Here is a 20392-nt window from a genome sequence, read left to right as displayed (position 1 = left end):
AGGCGAATTTAGCTTTGGAGATGGGCTAATCCAAATTTAGATGCAGGCAAAATTTAAATTTCGGGGTTCGCCATATTAAAGTTTGGGGTCGGGCCAGCCTAATTTTGGGGGTGGGCCAACTTGAAATTTGGGTTTGCAACAACTTGAAATGTTGTGGTGAGCCAACGTCGGCCTGGTCGGCTAACTTCGGGGATGCAATTTCTTGAACATCGTGGGTGGGCCAATCTGGAATTTGGGGGTGAGCCATCTTGAAATTCGGGCCAGCACTAGGAATTTTGGGGTCTGCCATACTAAATGTGGAAGTATGCTTCTGCATACTTAGACAACTCCAGTGAAGTTTCCGCATTCTAGCCATGCAAAGAGACGCGGCGAACATGCACAGCGTCGAAGCACAAACCGACAGGGCTCGAACGTGGTCGCTACATCGATCTCGACGGTGGGACGCTTGTTGCATTCCAGACCCTCTCCAGTGAAGCAGCTCGCCGGGTGGTATCCGGAAGGTGGTCAGACGCCGATTAGCGACGACGGCTCAAAGCCTCCTGCTCCACACAACGCTCAACGAAGACGGCCTGGACTCGCAGTTGTCCATGGCCAAGCTCGCACTCACTATGCGAGCGCGGAGATCCTCTTAGCAAGATGGGAGTCACGTGGTCAGGTGGCGGCACCGGAGCTCGGCGCGGCGGGTCATATGATGCGTTTTCAAGGGAACGGCGCAGCTGCGGTCAAATGAATGTCAAATTCGCGACAATGATGAAACTCGGATTGACAAGGTTAGTAAAGCTTTCGCTTTGAAACACCGCACCAAATGCAAACAGAAAAGAAATAAGGTCGACCGCTATCTACCGTATATGGAATGCAAGAGCAATTAGTCAGCCCCTGATAATTGATACACATGGCCTTTATCACGCGTAGCATCAGTACCCCGCTAAAACTGTGTTTTTAAATAAATATGATCGTTAACTTCTTCAAGCTCTTGCGCTTAGACAGTGACCTCGATATCACACCAGCTTCTTTCTGACTACATTAGTAGCAAACACTTGAACCGCAAAGTTTCAGGCGTATATACAGTTCTCATTAGACATTAGCTTAAAAGATTTCAAGCAAGGCTGAGGAATTTCAAAGCTCAATGTGCATGATAAACTTTCTCCTAGCCATGCTTTGATACACCTGGAAAACTTGCGAACTAACCAGAATAACAATGGGGGCTTTTTAATGTAGCGTACGCCAGCAGCGCGCGTTACCATTCGGCTCGACTGACTGTAATTATCACGAAAGAAGCATTGGCGTACCGTTGCTCGTATTGGTATGCGTTAATAAATTTCCGCTAGTATAGTGAGTATGAACTCGGGCACTTCTTTGAATATATACCGTGTATACAATGCTGGGCAATTTGCATATGTTATCATGCTGGTGGAATTGTGCCGTGATTGTGACTCAGTGTTCGTATCGTCTCTTGTTGAAATAAACTTTTTTCTAAACACATGGGACGTGATAAAGCCGATATGCGTGACGTATTCGTGAAGGCGATGGTGGCAAAGACCTAGAACGCCCACACATAAGAACAAATTTTGAGTCAGCGGAGGAAGAGTTCTTTTTCCTCGCTAGGTCAACCAGCCATGACATATGCACACATGGAACTAAACATGTCTGCCATGCAACAGAACAAATGTTGGACGGAAAACGCGTGCGGTAAATGAATGAGTGGAAGCACTGGCACTGTGTTCAATGCGGCTGCCGCAACCTCTTCGCAAACAAAACGTTCGTGTTCATGTTGCGTGCAGAGGCACGGAGGAGCCGCCCGGAATTTCCACCATGGCTAGTGTTCGAACGCCAATGCATGCGTGAGGGTGAAGAGGTTGAATAGTACAGGGTGTGTACGGTGCTCGTTGCTTTTTTTCATAAGCAGCTGCAGATGCGGGTCGTTAGGTCAAGCTTTAGCCGGTGACAGCCTAAGAATTAGAACGAAGCTCCACCCACAAAAACGTAGTGCGCCTGTTCGCCATTTCCTAAGGTGAGCTGAACCAGTTTGGACTCCTCTGACAGCTTAATGAGCTTGGTCGGCTAACTTAAATATTGGCTAATCAATAAATAAATCTAGTTGTTTTAAGCTAGAATAATACCTTTGGCTGAGCAGTGAGATCAGGATACCCTTAAAATATGCCTATACTCCATCTCACCAGCCGGTTGCAGCAGACTGGAAGCTACGAAGCGCGCGGCGCCGGTGTCCTGGCCCAGCGCCAAACAGTGTGCTCCCATTGCACGTTCTGTTCTCTAGTCTAATCACTACAGTAGGTATTGAAGTGCGTATTGATGGAATTTAACACCCCCCAGTAGGCTTTCACCTGGATTATTTTAGGCTCCTTGGTTTTAGTATGACACTGTCATTTGCTCTCCGCTAAATCCATTAAAGAAATACCACCTTGCACATTAGAATACTGCTTCAAATGTGTCGGAAATCAATCCACAGGTTTAGCACGGATTTGAGTGTATTCTTCAGAAATTACTGAGAGTTTATTTTCATGGGGTTAAACGAACGCACGAAGCACACGCAAAAAAAAGAGGAAGTTCCTGCGAAGTAGTGCGCCGTCATTGCCAAACATGGCGTCCTCCGAAGCTAGTGCACACCGTTTTTCAAATGTACACTGTTTGCCGAAAGAGGCGAAGACCTTAGCTTCAAACGTCTTAGAATCACTTCGCAATAAGCGGGGGGAAAGGGCCAGCACAAATTTTGTGGCCAAGAGAACAGAACAAGTCACGAAGTTGAGCGAGCGGACGCTGTGCGGAGTGGGTGTCGGATAATGATAAGGCGGGCAATGTGCTGACACTGAAGAAGCGTTATGGCCGAACAGTTGATTAGCACAAAAGGATGCTCGACGAGTTTGATCTGGCGATCTTGCAAAGGGCCATGCTCATGTTTTTTGTGGAAAAACGAGATCACCATGGTCGCCAATCTGATGCGCCACATTGAAGGAAACGGCGTACTATCATCCGTATCGACGGCAACTATGCATAGTATGTCACTTGTGAACATAATAAAGGCAGAATATGCCTTTTTTAGTGTATATGCCTGACAGTGTGCTGAAGAAGCTTGGTTTCCAACGCAAAAAAAAAAGGTATTGGAGCGCATTGGTCATGAATGTGATGCCCATTTTGCAGTGTCGCTGCCACTACCTGGGCTATAATGAGGAGTAGCGACGCGAAAGTGGGCAGATTTTTTACACTGACGAAACGTGAGTCAACGCCGGCCACACAAGTAGTCGAGTGGGGGTTGACGAAACCATAGATAGTCTGCATAAGGTGTGCCAATCTGGATTACCGACCGGTCTCAAACCTCTAGTGGCGACGACGGCAGGCTTATTGTGCCCCACCGCGGCAATGAAATTGGCTTTTTTGAAGGTGCAGGGGGAACGTTCCGCGCAAAGAACAGCTCAGGTGATTATCATGAGTAGATAAATGGACAGCACTACGAAAAGTATTTGCAGAGAAACTTCTGCCGCTTCTGCCACCTAGACTTCATATGGACAATGCACCTTGTCACTCCGTGAAGCAGGAAGAAATGCCGCGAATGAGCGACCTCAAAAAGGAAATACAGGACTGGCTTTCTGCAAAGGCTGTTGACTGTGGCCAGGACATGGCAAAGGCTGAGCTCATACAGCTCGTCAAAAACATTAACACGAGTGAATACCGATACGGAGTGGACTGTATCGCTGCAGCATTGGGCCAAGTCGTTGTGCGCTTGCCACCCTATCACTGCCAACTGAATCCGATGGGGCTGGCAAGGGATGACGTCAAAGGTTTCATGGCGAGGAAAAACAGTAGATTCGAGATTCAAGACGTGGAGCCGCTGGTTTGGCGAGTGAGTGCTGATTGGTGGAAGTGCGCACAGCATGTTCTAGACTAAGACGACTCGATGAGGAAAGTGGATCATTTGAAGGATGATGTTGACAATCTGGACCAAGTGATGGTGAACCTCGGAGTGGACACACGTAGCAGTCATGGAAAAATCTCTACGGGTGAAGACGACCTCGGGTGCGAGTCCCTGTGATGGCCTTTATCAAGACAGGGTGAGCATTCTGTTTGTATTGGCTACATTTTACGCGTGTCTTTTTCTTTAAGTGTGCCTCGCGTTCGAAAGAAAAGCTGTCCGGTGAGGCGTTCCGTTCTCAAGTGTTCTGCACTAGCTTACACAGCCATAGCTTTTTTGTGGCTTATTAATTGTCAAAAGAACTTCCTTGTTAACTCTAACAGGTGTGATGACAGAACATTCTATGAGCACCACAATTGGTGTAAGCCCATCTGATGAGTTTGGTCAAACGATTAGGTGAAAATTGGTTCTGCTCAGAACCGCCATGTAAAGTGGCAAAAATGTCTTTAACCGGCATTTCTACTTTTGGGAGGGTTTTCTTGTTTTAGATATTTTGAGTATACTGTTTCTGTGCGGATAGAATTCGGGTTGATTACTGAAAGAAGTGCAAGTGTTTTATAGCTAACTTGTAATTTGCACTTCAGAGGTGTCAACCTCTTAAGCAGCTTTTTGTGCGATAAGTAGGCCACCTGCAGACTACATATAAATAATACCGACAGCTTTCTCAAAATAGCCTGTGTATATTATGTGTATCTTTCTGAAGTGCACTACTGAAAGCCTGTCCTGTCAGGCGTTCTACAGCGCTGCAGATGTTAGAAAACTGTCGTATTTTCTTTTGTCTCTTTCTTTTCTTTAATGTTGTGACATTTTGATTATTGCTGAATAATCCTGCTTGTGCTGTAAAGAGGCATCCCGAAAACAAGGGGCTGTCCATTTAATAGTGACTTTGTATTGCTACTGGAATCGCATAGTGGCGTCATTATGTTGTCTGTATCAAATCTGTGACCGATAATTATCCGTGATACCGGCTCAGATAAACATCCGCGCGGTTATGTAGTCGTCTGAGCAGTGAAACGTCGAAAAAAAATTTGGGGGTTTATTTCGGAAAGCAGGAGTTACAGCAATTTCTGCTAACCTTGCTGCTCCCGCGAAAGCCCATGTATTGACGGCAGACAAGAATTCCGAAACGTTGACAACTCCACGCTAAACTGTGTAATTATGACAAGTAAATGAAACTCGGCGTAATGTTAGAGTCGTCTTAGCTGGCTCTTGCACAATTATTTTTTCGAAGATAGATTGAGAGCTACAAGACATTCGCGAGAGAGTTGGCTTTGCCGCAAAGCGTATTATTTCGACGGATCACGTCACGAAGAAGTCCCGATGCGTGAGACGTATACAGGTTCGCTGTAAAACGACATAATACCCATAAAAGCACAACCAGCCTTAGAGGACAGCGGCTACCTTTTTATGTATTTATCGGTTTCCGTGGGGAGCATTAGTAGGTCGCGGACTCCTGGAAAGCATGCTAAAGAATGCAAACAAACAAAACTGATCTTCAGAAAGTGCGATGCGGTGTATTTGCCGTTCAGAAGCGACAAAAAATTAACATAAAAATGATCTGTAGAGATATATTGAAATAGACCTATCCGAAGTCGAACTTCCGTCCGCTGAGACTCCACGATATCGCGGTATGGGCGTTCGACCGATTAGGCCACGGCTGCGAGCGAGCGCAGAATATCACAACGCGGAGGAGCTCGCCTTCCTGACAGGTCGTCATCCCACAAGCTTTTGCAGTGCTGCAACCAACTTATGAAATGAACTATAGATGATGAGGTTTCACTTTGGATCCAGTGATACAATGAGCGATCTGTACGGAGCAAATAGTTGTTTCAAGCATGCGAAAGCGCTTGACGTCAGGTAATAAGCAGATGATAAACTCTCAAGAAAGGCACAGTGTAACACTTAACAATGAAGGAGGTGAAGCGGTCGACGATGTAGAGTGCGCGATCCTTTTTAATGCAGCTTTTGTCTCTGTATTTACAGAAGAGCCTACCACTTCCCCTTTTTCTTCGCGTACTAATGAAACAGGCGTTATGCCAACCATTACATTTTCCCCAGATGGTATCTCATCGTTACTTGACAATCTTAAACTCACATCGTCAGCCGGCGTGGATAACATTAATTCGAAACTGTTAAAGAATACTAAACATGTCACCGCAGTGTTCCTGTGTTTGCTATTCTCGCAGTCACTTTCAACTGGTGAAATACCACATGACTGGAAGACTGGGAGGGTTGTTCGCATCCACAAAGCAGGTGACAGGAATTTCCCGCTTAATTATCGCCCCATTTCATTACCGAATGTTCCCTGTAAGCTCACGGAACATGTCATGTACACAAAAATCATGAAATTTCTTGACTCGAACAAATACTTTCATTCGTCACAGCATACGTTCCGCAAAAGCTTTTCCAGCGAAACACAACTGGCCATTTTCCTGCATGACATTCACACCAATTTAGATTCTAACCTCCAAACAGACGCGATATTTCTAGATTTTGCAAAAGCGTTCGACAAGGCACCACACCAACGTCTACTACTAAAACTTTCTCTTGCGAACCTTCACCTCGGCATTTTGCGATGGATTGAAGCGTTCTTGACAAACCGATGTCAGTTCGTTACAGTCAATAACCGCGCATCTAACCACCTACCAGTGACTTCCGGTGTACTGCAAGGATCTGTTCTTGGACCCCTTTCTTATTATTCGCTTTCTCAGCGAATAATTCTTTATACAATGTTTACGAGTTGTCGTGGTTTTCAGGAGAAAGCAACAGAGCAGCTACAAGCTGCTTAAATAACACCCCTCAGTCCCCAGATTCCCCAGACAGTCCCTAAGGACGAAACAAGGTCGAGAGAGAGAGAGAGGGTCCGGGAGGCCTCCGTGGTCCCAACGCCGCTCTCTGTGGCCAGCGTCTCCGGAAACCGCGCTGCGTCGTCAGGCCGATCTGGCGGTCGGGCAAGTTTTATGGCCCGGTATAGGGCAAAGAGAATCATCTGCAAGGCACGGGGTCGAAATATGGCCCTCCTTTTGGCGGTCGGTCAGAGTGGTGGGCCGGGCAAGTTTTATGGCCCGATATGATGATGATGATGTTTGGTGTTTAATGGCGCAAGGGCCAGGTGTGGCCAAAGAGCGCCATGTCCGTGGTAATGAGTTAGCAGTGTAATTATGAGTTCTATGGAGTTGGTGTGACATGGCTGTAGAGGGGCCTTAAAATTGGTCGCGCTAAAGTGCATAAAATCTGTATAATAAGATTATGGCGATGACTTATGACGCGTACTATGAATATTAAGACGCATTTGAAAGGAATGATATGATGTCTAAAAATATATCAGGTTATATAAGATATGCTAGTGCACTACGGCCTCCTTAGAGCCCTTGAAACACAAGGGCCTGGAGGCATGTGCTATTCAAAACAATTATCGCAGCTGCATCCTCTGGAGCGAGGATGCTCTACGAATTTAATGGGCTTTTAACGTGTAGAACTACATCCTTTAGGAAGTCGAGGACGGCCTTGGTGTTAAAAAGCAGTTCCTTACCGAGAAACATAGCCGGGTGTAGAGGGATGTAATAACGGTATGCAAGTGGAAAATGTTTCTTTCTTTCAGATTCGGCTTTCCGACACTCCAAGAGGACGTGAAGGATGGTCAGCCTCTCACCACATCGACCACAGTTTGGCGGTTCATTTCCAGTAAGCAGAAAATTGTGGGTACCAAATGTGTGCCCTATTCTGAGGCGACAGAATAAGACATCTGTTCGCCGAGATTTTGTTGAAGAGGGCCAAAAACCTAACTCTGGCTTTATAACGTGCAGTTTATTATTTGTTTCTGCGTTCTACATGCGCTGCCAGTGTTGTCGCAGTTTCCTTCTTAACAAAGGCCTCAGATCTGTGACGGGGACAGCAACCGTAGGAAAAGTGGTTAGTGATGTGAGTGATGTGGCCATTTTGTCAGCTAACACATTACCCTCGATGCCCCTATGGCCAGGCACCCAGCATATTACTACGTGTCTATGTGATAGATAAATGTTGCATAAGAGCGAGTAGAGTTCAATGAAAACAGGATTTGTATGCTTTTGTAAAGAGTTAGCGCTTTTGCGAGGCTTAACGAGTCTGTAAATAATATTGCTCTGTCGAGTTTTAATTTATTTATATGTTTTACTGCAGACAGTACGGCATAGGTTTCTGCAGTGAGGATGCTCGTTAAGGGGTTCAATACATCAAATTGAGAATAAGAGGGACCAACAGCAGCATAAGATACACCAGAATGTGATTTTCATGCATCTGTGTAGAATTCGGAATAGCAGTATTTCGATTGAAGTTCACGGAAATGCATAGAGATTTCGAGGTCAGGAGCATGCTTTGTGACCTCCACAAAGCATACATCACAGTCTATCCCCTGCCACTCCCAGGGCGGTACTAGCTTAGCTGGAGGCATTAAGTAATGTTCGAGAACTGGAACATCCATTTCCTTGCTAAGTTCTCTTGCACGCAGTGAGAAAGGAAGTCTCGTAGAGGGTCTATTATGAAAAAGTGTTTCACACGTCAAGTCGTTAACGGTTGTGAAACACGGATGTTCCTTATTAGAGCGAACCTTGAGAAAATACGTTAAGCTGATGTTGGTTCTCTGAAGATGGAGTGGCCACTCATCCGACTCTACATATAGACTTTGAACAGGGCTTGTCCTTAATGCGCCAGTGGTCAGACGGATACCCAGATGGTGAACGGGGTCTAACATCTTAAGCGCGCTCGGTGTGGCAGAGTGATATACTACGGCACCATAATCTAACCGTGATCGAACTAGGCTCCTGTAAATATTCAATAAACACTGTCTGTCGCTACCCCACGTTGTGTGGTATAGGATTTTAAGTAAGTTAATTGTTCTAAGACATTTTTCTTTAAGATGTTTTATGTGAGGAATGAAAGTAAGTCTGGAGTCAAGTATAACACCAAGAAATTTGTGATCTTTGTTTACAGGAATTTGTTGTCCGCCCAGTTCTACGCAAGGATCTGGGACCAGGCCTCTCTTTCTTGTGAAGAGAACCAAAGAACTTTTGTGGGGGTTGACTTTAAAGCCATTTTGGTCTGCCCATTTGGACACCTTGTTTAAGCCCTGCTGTACCTGTCTTTCGCATACTGTGAGGTTGCAGGATTTGAAGCCTATTTGTATATCGTCTACGTATACGGAATAAAAAATGGCAGGTGGTAGTAAAGCACGTAGTGTGTTCATCTTAATGATAAAGAGAGTGCAGCGGAGCACGCCTCTCTGGGGTACACCTGTTTCCTGCGATAAGGGACGTGACAGTGTATTGCCGACTTTTACACGGAAGGTACGGTTGGACAAATAGCTTTCAATTATTTTCAACATATTTCGAGAGATGCACATTCCCGACAAGTCTCGCGAGATCCCGTAGCGCCATGTTGTATTATATGCCTTCTCCATGTCGAGGAATATCGAGAGGAAATACTGTTCCTGTACAAAGGCATCGCGAATATATCCTTCAATGCGCACAAGGTGATCGGTTGTTGACCGCCCTTGTCTGAAGCCACACTGATAGGGATCGAGTATATTGTTGAGTTCAAGGAAATGTACTAGTCTGCGATTAATCATTTTTTAAAGAGCTTACACCGACAATTGGTAAGAGCTATCGTACTATAACTTGCTGCCAAGGTGGGGTCTTTTCCCTGCTTCAGGACAGGAACCAGAATCGCCTCTTTCCATGTAGATGGGAGGTATCCCGCAGCCCACAGAGTGTTGAAAAGTGTAAGTAGTGTAACTTGCGTGTCGGTATGTAAGTTTCTGATCATGCCATACATGACTCTGTCAGGTCCCGGTGCAGTGCTTTTGCATGTGTTCAAGGCAGCTCTCAACTCGGCAATACTGAAAGGCCGGTTATAGGGTTCATTCTGTCCGGATTTTCTAATTATTGGCTTACATTCTTCTATTTGTTTATATTTGAGAAAGGACTGAGAATAATGGGTTGAGCTCGAGACGCTCTCAAAGTGCTCCCCAAGTGAGTCTGCCTGATCTTGCAGGGTATCGCCTCGTGTGTTTACCAGGGGGTGTGATTGTGCTTGTCGCCCTGTTATCCTAATAACCCTGTTCCAGACTTTGGCCTCATCTGTGTACGAGTTGATACCTGATAAAAACTTCTGCCAGCTTTCTCTTCTGGCCTGTCGGCGGGTTCGCCTGCCTTCGGACTTTTTTAAAGTTGATAAGATTTTCTGCAGTGGGAGAAGCGCGTAGCAAACCCCACGCTTTGTTCTGCTTTTTACGTGCGATCCTACAATCGTCGGTCCACCACGGGACACGCCGTTTGCACGACAGGCCCTTTACTTGTGATATGCATTTAGATGCGGCATCTTTTATAAAGGCTGTAAAATACTCCACAGCGGCATCGATTCCTAGCGAGGACATGTCATCCCATAAAATACTAGAAAGACTTCGGAATTTATCCCAGTAGGCTGTGTCAATCTTCCACCTAGGAACCTGTGGTGCATATTCCTTTTCTTTGAGTGTTCTTAGCAGTAAGGGGAAGTGGTCGCTTCCGTAAGGATTGTTGTTAACTTCCCATTCGAGTTCAGGCAGTATTGACGGGGAAACTAGGCTAAGATCAATTGAAGAAAAGGTTCTGTTTGCGAGACAATAATAAGTGGGCTCCTTCTTATTCAGCAGACACGCACCGGACGAAAAAAGGAATTGTTCAACGAGACGACCTCGCGCATCGATACGAGAGTCTCCCCACAAGCTGCTGTGTGCATTGAAATCACCCAGAACAACATAAGGTTGTGGCAATTGATCTATAAAGGATTAGAATTCATGTTTAGTTAATTTGTAATGTGGGGGTATGTAAAGAGAGCTAATAGTGATGAGTTTGTTTAGGAGAACAGCTCGAACCGACACTGCTTCAAGAGGCGTCTGTAGCTGTAAATGTTGACACGCAATGCTTTTATGGATGACAATGGCGACATCGCCCGATGATGCGACACCATGATCGCGATCTTTACGAAAGGTTATATACTGTCGGAGAAAGTTCGTGTGTTTTGATTTTAGGTGTGTTTCCTGTAAACACAGCACTTTTGAATTGTGTTGGTGTATCAGTTCTTGTACATCATCAAGGTTTCTCAGAAGACCTCTGACATTCCATTGTATGATTTGTGTATCCATGTTTAATGTATATTGGTGCTGTGTATACGGAAACAGAAATGATGAATTAGATTACAGAGCTTTTGCGAGGCCCTGTAACCGGGGTTTTGCCTTTTGTGGAGCGTTCGAGGGAGCCTCGCCGCTCCTTAGGCGCTTGGTGCGCCGTGGGGATAGGTGTTGTGTCCATTGCCTCTTGTGAGGCGCCGGACACGCGCTCTTGAGAGCGAGAAGTTTTTCGAGAGAGTCTCACCTCGGAAGGCGAGACCCCTGCGCCCACCAGCCCAGAGGTGGATAGGGCTCCCTGAGGGATTTGGCTGCGCTGGCTGTTGCCAGTGCTGGAAGGGGCCGGGGAGGTTGAGGCAGCCTCGGCTGCGCCTACCTTCGTGGCCGCTATCGGTCCTGCGGGATCGCTGCGTGTAGCGCAGGGTGCCGCAGATAACTCTTGTGGGGCCGGCAACCCAAGGGTAGCCTGGCCTGGTTGCTGGTTGGATGGAGTAGGCTTACCTACTTCCACCCTGGGGGCCGGAGCCAAAGGTACCTGCTCGCTGCACACGGGCTGGGTACTTGGCATTGGCCGCTGCGACGCTGCCCCCCGACGCGCCGCATCAGCTTATGGTGTGCTGTGGAAAGGTGAGCACCTCTTACGGGCTTCCTTAAACGAAATATTTTCTTTGACTTTGAGGGTTATTATGTCCTTTTCTTTTTTCCAGTTCGGACAGGAGCGTGAGTAGGCCGGATGGTCTCCACTGCAGTTCACACAGTGAGATGTGCCACTGCAATTGTCAGAAGGGTGGCCCTGGACTCCACACTTTGCACAAGTAATTTGACCACGGCAGCTCTGCGAGCCATGGCCGAACCTTTGACATTTGAAACATCGTCTAGGGTTCGGGATAAATGGTCGAACACTTAACCTGATGTATCCTGTTTCGATGGTTTCTGGCAGTACGCTGGATGAAAATGTTAGGATAAGATGTTTAGTGGGGATTTTCTTGTTGTCTCGTCTAATTATAATGCGTTTTACGTCAGTAACATTTTGTTCTTTCCACCCTTCCAGGAGTTCAGTTTCTGTCAAATCTAGGAGGTCTGCCTCTGACACGACTCCCCGTGAGCTATTCATTGTTCGGTGTTGTGTAACAGAAATTGGTATGTTACCAAATGTCACAAGACTGCCAAGCTTCTCGTACTGATGTTTCTGAGGGATCTCAAGAAGGTCCCCGCTAGCCATTTTCGTTAGCTTATAACCTGACCCTAAGGCTTCGGTCAAAGATTTTGCTACTGTGAATGGCGAGATGAATCTAGCTTGTTTTTGAGGATTCTGACTGTGTACTACGTGGTATTTTGGGTAGGTCTCTTTCGTGCGGTTGAAACAAGTGCTTAAGTCTTCGGTGCGTCCCCTCTTCTGAGGGTGACGATCAAGTAGGCGGGGAAATGCGGGTGTTCCCATAGTAATTTGGTTCATTTTCGGCAGCAATGGCGGCCACCCACCACGGAGCCCAACATGGGGACGCTGCAGGCCTTAACGTGTAAGGCTGCAGACGCCAACCGTACATTGCCACTATAACCTAATATATTATACCCAAGGGAGGGCAGATACACAAGGTTAACCCTTGCAGCCGTGGAGAAAGGAAGTAATATGAAGGGAAGAGAAGACAGGAAAGATGTAAAAGTGGGAGAGAAAGACGAAGATTGGAGAGGAGGACAGGAAAAGGCGACTGCCGATTTCCTCCAGGTGGGTCAGTCTGGATGTGCCGTCTATGTGGAGCCGAGGCCGAAGAGGTGTGTTGCCTCCGCCGGGGGGCCTTAAAGGTCCAAACACCCAGCTTCGGCTCAACCCCCAGGATCCCCTTTTCCCCAGACACGGCTAAGCCGCGCACGGCTACACGCGGGAGGGTCCAACCCTCGTGTGCTCGGGTACGTGGTGTCGCAACACACATGGCCCGATATAGGACAAAAGTAACCAACTGCAAGCCACAGGGTCGAGACACAGCCCTCCTATGGTGGTCGGTCAGTATGGTGCACCGGGCAAGTTTTATGGCCCGGCATAGGACAAAGGAAACCAACTGCAAGCCACGGGGTCGAGACATAGCCCTCCTTTGGAAACCGTCCCAAACAAAGCGGGAGTCGTCCGTGGTGCGGGCACCGCCGGACAAAGGGAGGGGCCGTGGAGGGGCCGAATAGCAGTCCGTGAGCCGGTGGCCGCTTCCGTCGTAGACGCCGTGCGTCGCGAGGAAATCGGAGCCGTGCACGTAGTCGTCGTGTGCCCGAAACGGGCACCCTGCAGGGATGAATGCTTCCTCCACGGTCGACACACCATAGCACTGGCCCTCCCGTCAGGCAAATGCCAGGGCACAAACATAACAGCTCCTCCGCCGACGGGGAAGATCTCGTGCGGTGAGAAGTCTCAGCTGCTCGACGGAAGAGAACTGCTTCGTCTCCTGTGTCTTGATTTTTCTCCTAAATCACGTAGAACGAAACCACTGGCTCGGCAGCGCCAGAATACTCCCCAAGCGACCAAGCTGACATTGACAGTGGAAACTCCAATACTCCGTTAATTCCTGGTATTCAGACAAGTGTTCTCACGTCTTCACAAGGCAAATAAGCAAACGTATACAGTTGCAGCCAAAAAAATTTTGGACACGCTCGCAGGATAAACTAAAAGGCACGGCTTAAACCATCAGCATCGGTATTGGCTGCTCCCTTTCGATAGCGCACGCTGAAATTCAGCTCTTGAAGTGCTAGACTTCACCTTAACAATCGGGGATTCCTGCCTGATATTTGAGCAAGCCTTTTTAGCGGGCATTGATCAGTCACAAAGACAAATGTCGTTCCGTAAAGGTAGCAGGCTAGTTTTTGAGATGCCCAAACAAGGCATACACATTATTTTTCCGATGCGCTATAGGCCTCCTCTCGTACCGTGAGCTTTCGGCTAGCGTATAACACTGGGTGCTCTTCGTCATTGTCATCCTCCTGACACAACACTACCCCCAACCCACGATTGCTTGCACCGCACTGTACAATTAGGGGCGGTCGTAGTTCGGTGCACGCGACAGGGGAGAAGTCGAGAGAGCCGCTTTGAGCTCCTGAAACGCGTCCTCCTTGGTGTCATCCCAAATTATTTTTTCAGGAGCCGATTTTCTTAGGGCATCGTTCAGTGGAGCCGCTAGTTCTGAATATTGGGGAATGGAACGCATCGGATCTTTGGTTATCGCATTCAGCTTCCTATAATCAATCCAAGGTGGTAGGTCTTTACCCGGGACCTCTACAAGAAAGAGCGGAGAAGCATAGAAGCTCTCGCAAGGCTCAATTATATTAAGTTCTAGCATCCGCTCAACTTCTCTTTTTAACATTTCCTGCTGTCTCGGTGCCGTCCTGTAAGCTCGTGATTTCACTGGAGTTTCGGATGTGAGTTCTATGTCATGAGCCATCAGCTGCATCTTTCCTGGATTTTGAGAACACAAATCCATATTCTCTTCTACCAAGATAGATCGGCCAGTCGCATGTCTGTCAAAGCTTCCTGAGACGCAGCGACCCTCATCACATCTTCCGCACCCGTAATTTCGTTAATTCCACTTAGGCACGGAATTTCTGTCACCACTTCCTCCGTCATGTTGAGAGCCAAATTAATTGTTTGCTCCTTAATGAGAACCTCTCTCGTCACTTTGCTAGCATGCTATCCAGTGAGCTAGAGCACGGCAGGACAAATAACCAGTCGACACATTCGGCGTCCTTCATCAACGCGCTCTCGAACACGAACTCGGTTTACCTGTTTGTTCTGCCTGACTGCCTAACAACCTTCACATCTGTATTTTCTGCAATCTCTCTCTCATACTTAACAGTCTCTCACTCACTACTCACCGGTATTGAAGGGTTTTCTGGCTCAATTTCGCACTCATCGCCGAGTAGATTGCTCACTTCCACGTCGGTATCCTGTTCTTTCATTTCCAGTATGGTGCGTTGGGGAAGCTTTATGGCCCGGCATAGGACAAAGGGAACCAACTGGAAGGCACGGCGTCAAAACAGCCCTGCTTTGGCGGTCGGTCAGAACGGTGCGCCGGGCAAGTTTTATGGCCCGGCATAGGACAAAGGGAACCAACTGCAAGGCACGGGGTCGAAACAGAGCCCTCCTTTGGAAACCGCCCCAAACACAGCGGGAGACTTCCGTGGTGCGGGCGCCGCCGGACAAACGGGGGGGGGGCTGCATTGCTGCCGGCACGGGGAGGGGCCGAATAGCAGTCCGTGAGCCGGTGGCGGCTTCCGTCGAAGGCGCCATACAGTCGCGAGGAAACCCGGGTCGTGCACGTAGTTGTCGTGTGCTCGAAGCGGGCACCATGCGGGGATGCATGCTGCTTCCACGGTCAACAAACCATAGCACAGGCCTCCCGTCAGGCAACTCACAGGGCACAAATGTAACACCATACCACTACTACTGCACCACTTTTCGCCAACAAATACTGAACCCACTACGGAGACACCATACGACCAGCGGTCAGCTTAGGCCAGAGATTCAATCAGCCACGGCATCACTTGACGCCACCATCGCGCCTTCTCAAAAGTTCCTAAACGATGCTGTCCCTAGGCACCTAAGATCAGGTCACGTGAGGGATTTTCGCTTGGCCGGCCCTGGATGCACGCACGTGGTAGCAGACGACCAGAAGTGGTCCCATAGGTCACACTTAAGTTCGCGATATAATGTTGCGCCAGATATCAGCAATCTAACCTATAAAAATGGTTAGGAAACAGCACTTTTACTAGATTATCGCTAATATAGCGCATTAGGTTCCGTGTTGTTGGCATTACAATAAACGTCATTTTGCAGTGGACGAAGTGCTTCTCTTGCGGAACACATCTCGCCTGTTTCTGTGCTTTTCTGGACTTCTCACTGCACCTGTGGGGTCTACCGCCCCCTCCGTCGCGGTGATGGATGTACAACACCCCGAGGACACTCCCGGTTCCCGTTCACCCACGGACATCGGTTCGAGGAAGCGAAGAAATACGTCGTGTGATAGCGAGGACACAGAGCTGTACTCCGCATCAAGTGACGAGTCCTCAGAAGACAGCTTTCGACTTGTCCAGTACCGCAAGGCCAAACGAAGAATTATGAGCTCATCTTCAGCGTCCAGCTCGAACACTGTGAAAACAGCGCCTCAACGATGACCTCACTCCATCCTGTTTGTGCCACAGAACGCTACCAACAACCTGCGCGTCCTCAACAGGCAAGCACTCTCTGTGTATCTAGAAAACACCGTGCCGAACGAGATCAAGGATGTCAGGATAAACACTAGGCGAAACATCCTGGCAATCGAAGAGATGAACCCTAGCGCGCTGACCATACTACAACATGTAACGCAGCTGGAAAACATCAAGGTCGGATCCAGGTCGGTGCCACAATAACAGGAGTCATCTATAACATTGACAATGATATACCTAATGCAGACCTCCTAGTTCTCATAAAACCAGTAAGTGAGCACAACGTCATTGTGCATGTTGGTCGCCTCGGCAACACACTTTGTATGAGGATAATGTTCAAAGGTGACTGCCTTCCACCCTACGTGAAAGTCGGCCACTTTCGCCACCAGGTTCGACCGTTTGTTCCAAGACGAATGCAATGCTTCAATTGCGAGAAGATTGGCCATGTGAAGGGTGTTTACAGAAATTCGGCCGTGTGCCCTCGATGTGCCGAACCTCAATCAGAAGACATCTGCAGCGCAACCACGTTGAAGTGTCCTAACTGTCAGGGTGATCACTGCGCCTCTTTCAAAGACTGTCCCCAGATCAAAAAAGAGATCACCATTCTTAAACAAATGGTGAGAGACAACTCTACAGACAAAGAGGCCGCTGTGAAAGTACGGCGAAGACGATGTGACCGTCGAAAGTCTTCACGACGGAAAACATCAAGCTTTCAGGAGAAGTCAACTCGTCAAGCAGCATCATCAGCGGAAGTTTCCAGCACTCCGAACACCGATGTTGGAAGGGAGAAAACTGCCAGATCTCTGTCCACAAAGGAATGGCCACCACTTCCGCGTACACGACCGCCAGAAGAGCCGCAGAAGAAGCCGCCCTCAGCACAGCAAGGTGCTGTATCCGAGGAGTCGCGGAAAACAGATGAGCAAGTGATAGCTCTTATTAGGCCTTTAGTGAATGCCATTCGCATGTTGCTAAGCAACATGCACACACCGTCTGCCAGAAGTGCGTCTCAAGTACTGGACGATCTGACTCCGGTGCTGGCAGCCCTTGAGTAGACCATGGTTCCACAGCCACGGTCTTTTAGGGAAGAGGTCCGACAAGCAACTATTTTTCAGTGGAATGCCCGCGGACTCAGAACGTGCCTTTCGGATTTCCGTCACTTCGTGTACGCCAATATGCTTCCCATTATCGTCATTTGCGAGCCGAACTTATCGAACACGATCAGGCTTTCTGGATATGAATCGTTTATGTCGTCAACTGTTTATGAAAACAGTAAGGTTTTGGTGTTTATTCGCCGTGGCCTCACCTACATTCATTAGCCTGTACCACCTAATGACAATAATCAATATATATGCCTAAACGTAAGGAAAAAGAATATGACCTTTACTTTTGTGGGCACGTACCTATCCCCGTCAAGTTGATTTGATCACAAAAGACTACGAGACATCCTTTGCTCAACTCCCAATACCTGGGTCATCATTGGAGATTTCAATACCCATCATACACTCTGGGGAAGTCCAAAGATCAACGCAAGAGGCCGTCCGTGACTGCCTTTTGCGTGTCTTTCGCCTCCAGTAATGATATTTGGCTGCTGAATGATGGAAGTCCTACGTTCTTACGTGGCTCCAGGTACAGCAGCTGTCTTGACTTGGCTTTCGTCTCACGAAGCCTTCTCAGACGTGTAGGGTGGTTTGCGGACATAGAGGCGCACGGAAGCGACCATATCCCCACGTACATCAAGATCATAGGAATGTCCCCTTCAAAAATACGGGATACGATCCAAAGAGTGGACTGGTCTAAATTCCAGTCTATTATGGAAGAACACTGCGACGCCAATCTATCTTTCGACTTGGAAGAGGCACTCAAGTGCGCGGTGCAAGACACTATGCGTACTCTCACATGCTCTTCGAAAGTGACAGAATTTGATGAGAAACTAGTACAACTTCGAGCAATCCGACGACGTGCTGAACGAAGGTACCAACGTACGAAGACAATGGGCGATTTACTGACCGCCAGGCGCACGCAAAAGAAGATCCAGCGCCGGTTAGACAAGCTCGAATCGCAACGTTGGACTGCCTTCTGTGAGTCGCTAGATTCACGCAAGCCTTTATCCCAACTATTGAGAATGGTGCGTGGTCTCCGCACAGTCCCCGCGCAGCGATTCCCATTCAAGGCGCTTGCGCTCTCTCAAAAGAGATCGGAGACTGACGTGGCAGAGGGTTTCTGCGTCAGAACATCAAGCCAACCCACAGCTGCCAACATTCCATCGCCTTCGAGTAGCTGCCCACCACCACGTGATCACCGCATGGATCTACCATTCTCAATCCACGAATTTGAGGCAGCATTAGCTTTGCGTAGCCGCTCATCAGCGCCAGGACCTGACGGAATTTCCTATCGAGCTCTGTGTCACCTGGGGGAGCGAGCGAGAGGTGCTCGCCTTGAGCTGTACAATGAATATTGGAGAGATGGTGTGCTACCAACAACCTGGAAGACAAGTCGCCTTGTTCCACTGATGAAGCCTGGCAAGTCGCCGTCGGAACTCTCATCATATCGCCAGATCGCCTTGGCGAGTTGTGTGGGCAAAGTAATGGAGAGGATGGTCCTAGGAAGCCTGGAGCGGTACTTGGAGTACCTACCCAGATGCCATGGCGGGCTTCCGACGTGGTCGATCATCGACCGATAACGTCGCTATCTGGACACCTACATTCAGCATGAGAAATGCCGTAAGCGTCTCTGCGCTTCTTTATTCCTCGACGTTAAAGGGGCGTATGGCAACGTTACGCATGAAGCCATCCTCTCTGCTCTCGCAGAGGTAGGAGTCGTTGGTCGGATGTTTCAATGGATACGGACCTATCTCTCCATGCAATACTTTTTTGTAAGGACCGAGGAAGGCCATACTTGTCTACATTATAGCTACCGTGGCGTCCCCCAGGGTGGTTTACTTAGCCCTGTGTTATTTATTCTAACACTAATTCCTCTCCTTGAACACGTGCCAACCACAGTCAGGCTATCAATGTACGCGGATGACATCTGCATATGGACGTCTGCAGTAACACGCCTACAGTTGCGAGCGAGAATTCAGAGAGCGGCCACACAAACTGCTATCTACCTCCGTAATGGAGGCCTGGAAATTTCCTCCGAGAAATGCGCACTAGTGCCATTTACGCGCAAACCCATGGCAAACTACAGCTTAATGATAAATGGCCAAATAATACGACGGGTCTGATCGTACAAGTTTCTAGGTGTCATAATCGACAGGAACTTGTCATGGAGCCCTCCCGTATCATACGTGAAAAAGTGGTTGACAGGCATATGCCACCTGTTCAAGTTTTTCGCTGGCAAGACCTGGGGAATGTCGACAAATGCCATGTTACAACTGTACAGGATGCTTTTTCTTGGATTTCTGCGATACAGCTTGCCAGCCATAAACAACATAAGTAAAACGAATCTGCGCACAATACAAAGTCTTCAGGCTCAAGTGCTCCGGATCTGTCTAGGCTTGCCTCAGAGTGCTTCAACAGTGGCTACGATAGCAATCGCTAGAGACCACCTTGTCAAGACCCACGTTGACATTGAAGTACTCAGGACCCATATAAGGCATCTAGCGAGGACTCCTCGTCACCACTTAGTCTCTCTACCAGCAGACAGACCACACACATCTTTCAGCCAAACTATAACCGCATATGATGAATCATTGCCAGCTTGTTTCACTCCGGCTGCGAGACCTTCGATTGCTCCACGGTGCCTCGCTCAGCCAAAAATCAACCTCACAATACCTGGTATCTCGAAAAAAGCTGATCTATCATCACCAGCCCTTAGACAGCTCACGCTACTATATTTGTACGAGAACTACTGTGACTCTACGCATATTTACGCTGATGGATCTGTCCTTCCAAGCAGCCGCGTGGCGGCAATCGTCATACCAGCGAAAGCTACAACAATCAAATCTAAGACGACCCACGCGACAACATCGACGGCAGCAGAGCTCGCAGTGCTCTTTACTGCCCTTCATCAAATTGGTGATGAACTGCCACAGAAGTGGACGATATTCTGCAATTCGAAGGCGGCACTGCAGCCTCTACTGTCACCTTTGCGACGCGAACGGCACGAACAACTAATATTCCAGATTACAGAGACGTTAAACC

Source organism: Dermacentor andersoni, chromosome 4 (assembly GCF_023375885.2).
Source record: "Dermacentor andersoni chromosome 4, qqDerAnde1_hic_scaffold, whole genome shotgun sequence".
Lineage (NCBI taxonomy): Eukaryota > Metazoa > Arthropoda > Arachnida > Ixodida > Ixodidae > Dermacentor > Dermacentor andersoni.
Note: the sequence above shows the minus strand (reverse complement) of the source record.